The sequence below is a fragment of the Magnolia sinica genome, chromosome 18 (assembly GCF_029962835.1).
Source record: "Magnolia sinica isolate HGM2019 chromosome 18, MsV1, whole genome shotgun sequence".
NCBI classification, from domain to species: Eukaryota; Viridiplantae; Streptophyta; class Magnoliopsida; order Magnoliales; family Magnoliaceae; genus Magnolia; species Magnolia sinica.
The window spans coordinates 48,165,371-48,177,444 of record NC_080590.1 but is presented as its reverse complement, the minus strand read 5'-3'; the positions used below and the strand labels follow the sequence as shown (position 1 = coordinate 48,177,444).

The following is a 12,074-nucleotide window of genomic DNA, read 5'->3' as shown; positions in this document are numbered from 1 at the left end:
GAAGATACTTCACTGCCGCATGATCTGTATAGATAATGATCTTGGATCCGATCAGGTAGGACCTAAATTTGTCCAAGGCGAACACTACGGCTAAGAGTTCTTTTTCCGTAATTGAGTAGTTCACTTGGGCCGAATTTAAAGTCCTACTCGCGTAATGGATGACATAGGGTCTCTTATCGTTTCTCTGGCCTAAAACCGCTCCAAGAGCATAATCAGAAGCGTCGCACATAAGCTCAAAAGGAAGGCTCCAGTTGGTGGCTGCATGATAGGTGCAGTGGTTAACGTGCCCTTAAGCTTGGTAAAAGCTTCCTGGCATTGCTCAGTCCACTCGTACGGAGCATCCTTTTGAAGAAGATTACATAAAGGACGAGAGAGGAGACTAAAGTCCTTTATGAATCACCTGTAAAATCCTATGTGTCTTAAGAAGGATCGCACGTCTTTGATGTTCTTGGGTGGAGGTAGGTTAGAGATGAGATCGATTTTTGCCTTATCTACCTCGATTCCCTTGGACGAGATGATATGCCCAAGGATAATTCCCTTTTGAACCATGAAATGACACTTCTCCCAATTAAGTACCAAGTTCTTTTCTTCACATCTTTTCAGCACACATTTAAGACTTTCTAAGCACTTGCTGAAAGATGGACCGTAAACAGAGAAGTCGTCCATGAAGACCTCTAGATATTGCCCCACCATATCAGAAAAGATACTAAGCATACATCGCTGAAAGGTGGCAGGGGCATTACATAATCTGAATGACATCTTTCGGTAGGCAAAGGTGTCGTAGGGACATGTAAATGTGATCTTTTCCTAGTCTTCAGGGGCTATCTCTATCTGGTTGTAGCCCGAATACCCGTCAAGGAAACTGTAATAGGAATGACCAGCTAACCTTTCCAGGATCTGATCAATGAATGGTAAAGGAAAGTGGTCTTTCCTCGTGACGGTATTCAACTTCCTGTAGTCAATGCACATTCTCTAACCAGTAGTGACTCTAGTTGGCACGAGTTCATTATTAGCATTGGCTACGATGGTGATTCCGGACTTCTTAGGGACCACTTGAGTTGGACTCACCCATTGACTATCAGATATAGGGTATATGATACCCACGTCCAATAGTTTAAGAACCTCGGCCTTAACCACTTCCTTCATGTTTAGATTTAGTCTACGTTGTGGTTGCCGAGCGATTTTTACATTATCCTCAAGATATATGCGGTGAGTACAAATCGAGGGATCGATTCCCTTGAGGTCCGCTATCTTCCATCCCAAGGCTCTTTTATGCTCAATGAGAGTAGATATGAGCATACTCTCCTGTTCTTTCTCTAGGTGGGCAGAGATCACCACCGGGTATGTCTCATCTTGACCTAAATAGGCATATTTCAAATCAGAGGGCAAAGGTTTTAGGTCAAGCTTCGGCGGCTTGAGGTTAGACGGTAGAGGCACTACATCGGTTTGTGGCAATTCTTCAAATTGTGGCCTCCACTGGTTTACTTCAAGTACCGGTGCAGTATCAAGCAAGGCACACGTCTCCCTAATCATGTCATCATCAAAATCATGGGAGTGGGCCAGACACGTCTCTAGAGAGTCAGAGGATAAGGTTAGAGGTGTCGTATCTTCCACTAAAGAGTCAATCATGTTAATGTCATGGAAATCGTCATCCTCCTCTAAGTTTCTGCCGTTATTGAAAAAGATGTTTGACTCCAATGTCATATTCCTAAAAGACATAGTCATGACACCATTCCTACAATTGATAATTGTATTTGAAGTGGCAAGGAATGGGCGGCCAAGAATGACGGGGATCTGAGTGCTTATGTTATTGATGGGTTCGGTGTCCAGGATGATAAAATCTACAGGGTAGTAAAATCTATCAACTTGGACTAACACATCCTCAATTATCCCTCTTGGTACACGAACAGAGCGATCAGGAAGTTGTAGTGTGGTTAGGGTGGGTTTTAATTCACCCAAACCTAATTGTTTGTATATCGCGTAGGGAATCAGATTGACGCTCGCTCCTAAGTCAAGAAGTGCCTGATCAATTCGATGGTCCCCGATTACACATGATATGGTTGGGCTACCGGGATCCTTGAATTTCTGTGGCACGTCTTGCTTTAGGATGGCACTCACTTTCTCGGTCAAGATCTTCTTTTGAATACTCTGCCGTCGTTTGGTCGTGCATAAGTCTTTTAGGAATTTGGCATATGAAGGTATCTGTTTCACGACATCGAGTAGAGGAATGTTGACTTTCACTTGTTTCAACACCTCTAGGATATCCTGAGAGTTAGAGAGCGGTTTTGGTGAAACCAACCGTCGGGGGAACGGAGCAACTGGCTTCTCTAAAAGTTTCGGTTCTAATTTTTGTGCGATATCACTAGATCCATCATTTTTGTTATCTTCTGGTTCTTGAGGCTTTTCGGGCCTAACCGGAAGAGTTTTATCAATGATCTTTCCACTCCTAAGAGTGGTGATGGATTTAGCATGCCCCATCTGATTTGAAGAGTTGAGATCATTAATCTCGTACTGCGGTTTAAGATTGGGGAGAGGTTGTGCAGGAAGCATCCCCTTTTCTATAACCGTCATACGAGAATCTATCTTTTGCATAAAATCTGTAATTCTCCGCATTGCTTAAGCCAGCTCTTGTATGGAATTTTGAACCGGTTCCTCTTGAGGTTTCACTTGGTTTGGATTTTGATTGAAGAAACCTTGAGGGGTAGCCGTTTGTCCATTCCTCCAACTAAAGTTTGGATGATTTTTCCAACCAGGATTGTACGTATTGGAGTTAGGTCCAGTAAAAGGTCTTTGATAGTTGTTTATGGCATTGGCTTGTTCATTTAACACTCCTCGAAAGGCGGGTATTGTAGGACAATTTTCAGTTGTATGAATGTTGCAATCACAGATGCCGCAAACAATTTCATTAACCTTATCCTTCTTTCCTTCCATGGCCTCAACTTTTCTTATGAGCGTAGTCACTTTACACTTAAGATCATCCTCTTCTTTCAAGAGATATAATCCACCTTTCTCCTTTAATTGAGTCGGCCTCGACGTGGTGTTCGACTTTGGGTAATAGTCCCATGATTGTATTTTTTCAGCAAGACTATCGAGGTAATCTCATACCTCGTCAACATCTTTATTAATGAACTCTCCATTACACATTGTCTCGACCATTTGGTGCATGGAAGATGTCAGTCCATCATAGAAAAAATTTGTAATGCGCCACATTTCAAATCCGTGTTGTGGGCATGAACTAACCAAATCTTTGAACCTTTCCCAACATTGGAAGAATGTTTCATCTTCCTTCGGGCAAAGTTTATGATCGCTTTTCTGAGGGTAATCGTTTTATGATGTGGGAAGAATTTTTTTATGAATTCCCTCTGCATGTCGTTCCATGTGCCAATGGATCTAGGACGCAGTGAATGTAACCACGTCTTAGCTTTCTCTTTTAAGGAAAAAGGAAAGAGTTTCAGCCTGATTGTATCCTCAGATACATTAGGAAAACATAATGTAGCTATAATCTCATCGAACTCTTTCAAATGTTAATATAGACTTTCTGATTCAAGTCCATGGAATTTGGGAAGGAGTTGGATAACTCCTGGCTTGATGTCCATTTTTCCTGTGTTTTCAGAAAAAATCATGCATGAGGGCGTACTCACTCCCGCCGGTTGTAGATAATCTCATAAAGTACGAGGCGGGGGTGCCTGATGCACCTCATTCTCATCTTGGGTATCCTCCACCCTGGGTGGAAGTAGAGGAGGTTGGTCTTCAGCCATAACTTCAGTTAACTCAGGGGATTTCGAGCGGTGTCTAGTCCTGCGATGGATAGTCAACCCCTCAACCAATCCTCCTTCAGTCAAGAGACGTCGAGTGTCGTCACGGGCCCACTTGGGCATGAAACACTCGCAGCCCTCAACCAAATTTGAAACCTAATCCTAAGAAAGAAAATCTAAAAAGAAAGAGAGGGTTGGAAAGAAGTTACCAAATTGGAGGCCCTAAGTTAAAGACCTACAAAAGAAAACAAACAAGTCAGTTTCGAAAGAGAAGGTTTAGAATGAAAATCCTTAAAAAGAAAGATAGAGGTAAATTAGTTTCTTAAAGAAGAAAAGTCTAACTAGAAAGTAAATTACTTTTTAAAAAAAAACTGAAAAAAATAGAAAGTAGAGAAAGAACTCACCGAATTAGAAGTTTCTATTTTAAAGGCCTACAGAATAGGAAAGTTAGTTTCTAAACAAAAAAAAAATTCTATATGTAGAAAATTAGGAAACAAAATTAGATTCTAAAAGAGTTAAAATTAGAAAGATACTAAAAATAAAAATAGAAAGTTAATTCCTAAAAAGGGAAATAACTAGCCTAGTTTCTAAATACAAAAGAGGAAAATTTCCAAAATTAAATTATTTCCTACAAATAGGAAAATACTAGAATTAGAAGATTTCTAAAATTTAAACCCTAATTTTAAAAGTGGAAGAAGTAGAGAAATTAGGAAGGATTTGCCAATTTAGGAACTTATGTCAGGATCCTACAAAACATGGAAACAAGTTAGTTCTAGAAATCAATTAAAAACCTAAAACTAAAGTTAGTCAAATTCTAATATTAAACTAATTCTAAACCAAATTAATTTCAGAGAATCACAACCGTCAGTCCCCGGCAACGGCGCCAAAAACTTGTTCACTCCCCAAGTATAGGGTTGTGATGTAGTAATAAACTCGGTGAAACCGAGGTCGAATCCACAAGGACTGAAAATTGTACGTGATCTGGAACTAACTAGATCTAGAACTAGCAAAAGATGTAATCTAAATCAAATATAAAGTGATGAATAATGGTGAGAGATTAATCTAAAACTTAAGAGAAATCAGAGATAGGAAACTAGGGATTCAGAGGATCCACTTGTAAAGATCAGGGAGATCTTATGCCTACATCAGGAATCATGGAAATTAAACTGAACGTTCTCTGATATAATTTTAAAGAGATGAAAGGTAAATGAATTAGAATGGAGTCCATCACCAAATCATGCCCAGGAGACAAAGTAAACAATAGAATAAAACTAATTACCAACTAACTAACAATGTATGAAGATCAGGAAGGGTACTGTCATCCTACCATGCCCATGGAACAATGATGAACAACAGGGCTTCCTGACTTCATAACATAAAAAAGGGAAAAGAAATACTCAAAGTCATTGCAAACCCATTGTAATTTCAGTCACAATAGACCATTAAAAACTAAGAAAAATATTCCTTTAATAATCAACTAAAATCACATTCAGTTTATGAATTTTAAATTATAGGCACAAAATATAATCTCCCATCACGCTACAGGCTTCACCTCTTAGCCCTAGCTAAGAGGTTCAGCCACACACAGGCATGATGCGGCTGGATCCCTTAAACAAAGTAAAATAAAATAAAAAGAAAAAGAAATAAATAGAAAAAATACCAAACTCCACTACTTTTTCTCTTGTTCAATCGTCCAAGCCAAACCGTTGCTCACGTGCCACCCTTCTTCTTTCTTTCTTTCCTTTTCTTATAGGTAAAGCAGGCCCTGGAGAGGTGTGCTGCCGTCCGTAATTGAGTTGGAGTTGGTTTCGCTTGAGTTTACGCAGCTAAGTTCATATGCGCAGAAAAAGCGCAAAACGACTTGTGTTTGGAGTGTATTTGCGGCATGATATCGACCTACCTATCAATTCTAAAATCTTGGCTAGGGTATTGGCCTCCCTGTGTCTCTTCTGGACGGTCTGGATCACATATCCAACCATGAGCAAGATTGCACAATGGCCCAACAGCGGCCGATTTTCTCGGACGCAGGCCTGCGAATTTTCTTGCGCCGTGAAGTGCAGTGGGCCCATAATCGGTGTCGGAGGATAAATCTACGCCGTCCATTGATTTCCCCTCAAAAAACCGGTTGGGAATGGTCAGTTTTGGACTGATTTCGGTGTGGCCCACAGAATTTTCTCCCTACCGTCCGTCTTGCGTTTAGACTATTAAAATCCGATCCACGCTTTTTCCAGGAAAAACTCCACCTAGGGGAGGGTGACGCCCTCCCTCTGGACTCAATGGTCGGTTCAGATGGACGATCTGGATGAAAGGTGGGCCCCACTACGTGAGATCAGCGGACGCTGGTGCGTCCGCTGGTTGTCCGTGCTCGAGAAGGAGAAGGAGACGGGTCTCCGTTGTTGACCGGGAGACCCTGGTCCAGTGCACAGCGGGTGTACGCCTGCTGTGTGCACAGGCCATGTAAAGTGGGCCCCACCTTGATGTTTTACAGAAATTCGCTCTGTCCATCTGACTTTTCATCTTCTTTAAGGAGATGAGACCAAAATCAAGGTATATCCAGAGATCAGGTGAGCCCCAAATCGATGTTCTATGGGCTGATCTAACTATTGGGCCACTTCCATAGTGATCTGAGGGCTGAAATTCAACGTGTACGGCTAATTTGTGGTTCTTAGGCCATTTATGAAGTTTCAAGCCCAACGGATGGTGGGAACCCTGTGATCTAGCATTCTGGACCAATTTCGGGCTACTTGAGCTTCAATTTCTCGATTTTCTCAGGTCTCTGACGTGTAAATTCATCGATCTTAGTCCCTTGGAGTCCGTCCCTTGCCTTGGTGCATTCTGAACGTTAATTCCATGCTTTTAGCATCCCGATCCAGTCCCAGCTCGCAATTCCACCTTGCAACAGAAACACGATTAAAATGAGCTATTAAACAGTACCATGTTCATAAATCTAGGCAACAACTGGGTCTGATATGCAATATTTAACCCTCAACAGTTTGTGGACCACGAGTCTTACTTTCAGAACCAAAAACACGCAGATAACATGCAAACAATTCCTCTTTCACAATATGTTCAGGGCCGCACATGTACCATTTCTGGGCCAATTAAAACAAATGATGTTCCTCTCGATCAAGCATTATATAATCACTCTTCGCAACATATTATCATGTGGAGTAAACATCGTCAGGCATGCAAAATTTATGGCAAAAAGAAGTGAATATGTGCACCAACTATTACTGCTAAACACACCCATCCTTTCTACTCTTGGTTATAAAACTGTATAAAATCTTTTCCATAGTATAACCAAAAATAGAAAAGATGGGTGTATTAAGCAAATGGTGGATAAAATGAGTAAAAAGAGAAGATACCCTTTCCATGTTCTTCACTCTGCTTAATATCAAGACCATGACATCGCCTTTCTGTAATAAGCTGGTCATAGTAGTCCTGTATCAAAAATAAGGGTGAGAATGTCAACTTATGTCACAGGCAGCAATTTCTACAAGTGAAAGCATATGGACCCAGAATGATGCCAGTTGCAACCATTGTCACATCCACAAGTTTTGGCGGAGACCTAATTTTTGGAAAGAAAATAATACAATAATAATTCATAAAAATAGATAACTGGACTAACTGAATTTTTTTATTTTTTTTATGACAACAAAACAATAAAAGGAATGTTGGGTCTTTGGCATTGTCGGAGCCGGTTGCTTCCTTGCAAACCCATGTTGCAATTCTGATTAAAGTTTAAGTAAAATACCGCCGAAGAAATGTTGTGGCCACAACAATCATGTACATAATTCTTCCACAAAATACAAATCATTGACAAGTAGAGGACTGATTTCCACAATCATCACCTGGTTTGCCAAAAGAATAAGAAAATTAAAATGAGTCCATGCAATCCATGATGGATGGAAAGAAATTTCAGCAAAAGTTGTTTGTGGAGTGTCTGTGTGCATTCAAAAATGAGAAGATGATGATGTATTATCCTTTCTTCTTTTTTGAAATATATTTTAGTGATTCATGAAATTTTTTTAAAAAAAAAAAAATCTACTTGAAGTGTCCCTCACACTAACAGCTAGATGAAAGCTTGTATTTTTGTAATTCTAATGTGTTATATATTTATGTATTTGATGCTCAACTCTATGTCATTTGCCCAAAAAAAATTTGATCGATTACTGCAGACTGAGGTTTTCTAATCCAACATTGATGGGCCCACCTTCTGCCCCCTATTCCCAAAAGCTGAGATTAGCATATTTGGGTCTTGGAATTAAGCAATGTTAAGATTGATGAGCCCACCTACTGCTCAATTCCCAAGAGTATAGATTGACAACTTTGAGATCTTCACTAATTTTAAGATTAATGGGACCCACTTGCTGCAACCAATTCTCAAAAACTGGCATGGACAGCTCTTATAAAAAAGGTCATATCCCACCCAAACGGGCGTGAAAGAATCCATGAAATGTTGGTATTGCAGTGTAAAAGCTAAAAGCTTAAAACTAGGGAATAAGAAAAAATTACCTTAGCAGTGGCGGTCATGTAATTGTTTGTTTCCCAAGATCAATCTACACAGAGATACTGACTTATGACAGATCTATACTTGAGCCCTCCAGTGCCTTGTTAAAATAGTCAATAACTTGCTCCAAAGCATGTAATTGGACTGTTAGTTTGAAGTTCAAATAAGATATCAAAGAAAGGCTCAAAAAGTGCCACTGATAAAAGAAAATTCAGAAACCAAATCATCCAAACGGTCACATTTTGACATAGAGCAGGATGATCAGATGGCAACATTCGCCAATAAACCATGGACAACTTGAAACAAATGCAAACATACACAAAGGCCATGAAATAGGCAGTAAATCCTGATAAAACAATCCTAGCTTCTAATCCATGGACACTTGTTTATGGCAATAGGACCATTGGGCATGAAAACATTTTTAATCATCCAATAAATGTTCACTATTTTTATAGTCAGACAATCAGATAGTGTAAATTTTGGTTCATGACATATCTAAACTGAGAACCATTATTTGAACAGTTTAATTTGACTTGTATGGCTTGCATGCAATTTATGTAATTTGTAAGTGCCTGCATATCATCTATTACACTCTGTTACAGCATCAAAAATGGGGTGCCCAAAAGCAAATCTAAAGAGATGCAGTTCAGGAATAGCTAAACAAATAGCTCATCATGCTCAATGGTTGTAGAACACACAAGCAATGTCAGGAGAAAAAGAAAAAAAAAAACAAATTTCTGCCCACTGTGAATTCATACATGCATATACATGTATGAAGTTATGAAGTACAAAACATTAGTGTTCTTTTTTCCTTAACGAAATCTCCTTTTTTCAATTAAATTTTAAAAAAAAAAATCAGAATTTTTGGTCCATTTTGGTGTTTCACTGTAGTGGATTTCCCAATCCTAAGTGGAACAACAAAACTTGAGTGCTTTTGGATGCTCAATCCAAATGAATTGCAATTCATTGAATGTGAACTGATCCAAGTTTCATGAAATATTATGATCAAACATTACAGAAGTCATATTGAAGTATAGAAGATTGGTAGGAAAAGATGTAGACATCATCATGCTATAATTTGAAAATATCATCCAAACATCTCATACCATTCATAAATGAACTTGCATTAGTGACCACTTACTATGTCACATCCATTTGCCTCACACATGCCAAGTAACTTCTACTACAAAAGAAAGACCGCAAATCAGATCTCTAGTTAAAACTTAAAAACAATGTTCTACTATTTATACTAAAACAAGTCATGAGCCTGTTACAATCCGGCCCGGCTGGTGATATTCTAGACTATAGCTATGATGGGTCTCAATTTGGACAGAGAATGTCCCCAGATTGGAAGTTCCTAATCCTTCGATCAATGGCCTATGAGTAAACAGTTAAGGAAAAAAATACAGTAACAAGCCTAGGAAAAAGGACAAAGATTGTATGGTTAGGAACTTTTTCTTGGATCTGATTGGGCCCTGATAGAACAAGAGCTTGTAACAATTAAGAACAATCACTAACGGAAAATTAATTTTCAGTGCAGATAGGTAATTACCATTCTCATTCAATATGGCTTGAAAGTATAGATCCACAAAGTTCAAACATCTTGACCCTTCTATGAGTTCTTTGGAAAGTATTATCATTTAAAATAAACTTTCAAGCTGTGCTACCTAACATATTAGCATGATGATCCGAGAAATGTAGGTCCTTTCCCATCATGGGCCTGCATTAGCCATTCATGGAATGTGCATCAACAACTGAAGGAACTCAAAACATTTTACATAAAAAATAATAATCAGTAATGGTTAACCAATGATTGCTTTGCATTCAAACTCAAGAACCTATGACATTGATAAGATTGAAGTTTAACATAGAACAGAGTCAATAGGATGATGAAACAGCCAGATATTTCATAAATAAGAACATATTGAATAGTATCCAAGTTTGCTTTGATTGATAATTGAATTTAAATTTGAATAGTATGTAGAATGATAATTGAATTTAAATCATAGGAATTAAAGCTTAACAGAGAGGAATTGGAAAAAAAAAAAAAAAAGGACCGAAACTGTAGATTCAAATGATTTTGAGTCTGAATTAAAATACATGATATGCAATGCCAACCTCATCAACAGCCTAGGATGTGTTGTTGTCTTCTATTCTACTTGAAAATCTCTGTTTTCTCATGGAAAATTGTTAATGCAGCAGTCCCTTTGGCCACTATTTAAATATATGGGACTGTTTAGCACCACAGCTGTACATTTGGCCATTGACTTACAAATCCACTCTTTACCAAGATGGACTGAGAACATTAAAATCATGGCTTACATGACACATCCATAGAATTGTATGTTCTCTCCTTATTGATCTGCAACTCCATTGAGTGCATAAAGTGCAGAACTAATAGAGAAGACTTCAATGTGAGTCCATTAGCATTCAAAGAAAGATAATGCCTTTTAAGGCTGTTCCACTTTGCCAAGATGGACTGAAGATATTTAAAAACATAGAATGCATCAACAATCAGTTTGATTGCAAAGAAAAATCTATGGTAAGATAAATCATCTTCAGATCTTGAAATGTGTTACCACAATCGACATGAAAGACGCTCACACTGGACATGAGAATAAATGCCATAGGTGGAATTTTCATATCATAAGTTGCTTTGAAAAAAGTACGATAGTAGGAAAACTTTAGAATCTTCTCATGATGCTGAAATGCTTACCTCCATAGTCCTTCTCAGCATCAACATAGGAATTTGGAAGCACAAATAGGATGCCAAGAAGACCTGTAGAGAGAGGGATAAAATCAGGGAAATATGTTTTTTAAGGTACAATCAGCAAAAATTTATTAGACAACAATTTCATCATAAATTTAAAACCACTTGATACCAAAATATCTCTCATTAGAAACATTATAGATCTTCATCTTTGCTTCTTCCTCACTGATAAATCATACATGTATGGGAATCATTACAAGAAAATGGAGTATATCCGCCAGTAAAAATAGGCGCCTAGAATCAAAGAGAAGAAAAAGTTAATGGGAGAGGACAGATAATTGGCCTGACCTCTAAAACATCATGTCATATGAAAGTACATAGATCAACTTCACTTACAACCAAACAGAGGGTGGGCCATGCCAACTATGTCAAGTGACCTGAAAATTAGTCAAGTGACTTGAAAATTAGTCAAGTGACCTAAAGATTAACGTTGTATGTAAAATAAAATGGAAGAAAATGACACAACTCACCTTGACCCCTTTTCCCTCCTCCTTTACCCGGGCTTGGGACCGGCAATGCTAGAAGTTGCATTGGCGGAGTTAAAAAAGGGCTTAAGCTCCATTTGGTTTGAGAAAAAATTATATTCATAAAGATTGATGTGATGACCAAATGGAGCCTAAGACTTATATACAAATTTACTAAAAGGTATGATAGGAACTCGTACATTACAAATATGATGACCAAGTGACCACATGTAAAAAGAAAAGAAACACGAGAGATTAAATTAAAGACATCCAAATGCAAAATTCAAATCACAAATCATAATCTTAGAAAACTAAGATTAAATTAAAGAGATTAGATGAGTTTAGATGTGCCCCCTATAATTAAACTAAGATAAAATAAACTGTTTAGATGCATCTAACTCAATCCAAATGTCTGAAACCACGTATCCCTACTACCCCCACTTACAAAAGATGTTCATAATTTGAAATACTTAATAAAAACTCCTCCCATGTAGTCATCATCCATTTTTGTCTACAACCTATAAAAAATAACAAAAATAAATCAATTACTATTCACGATCTCATACAATAAGTTC

General features: G+C 38.2%; 1 non-coding gene across 1 annotated transcript; it reads left to right on the top strand.

The window, feature by feature from the left end:
- Positions 1-3,214: 3,214 nt before the first annotated feature.
- LOC131234109 (small nucleolar RNA R71) lies at positions 3,215-3,320 on the top strand. Its single transcript, XR_009165520.1, has one exon. It is a non-coding gene; the product is annotated as a small nucleolar RNA R71 (small nucleolar RNA).
- Positions 3,321-12,074: the final 8,754 nt, after the last annotated feature.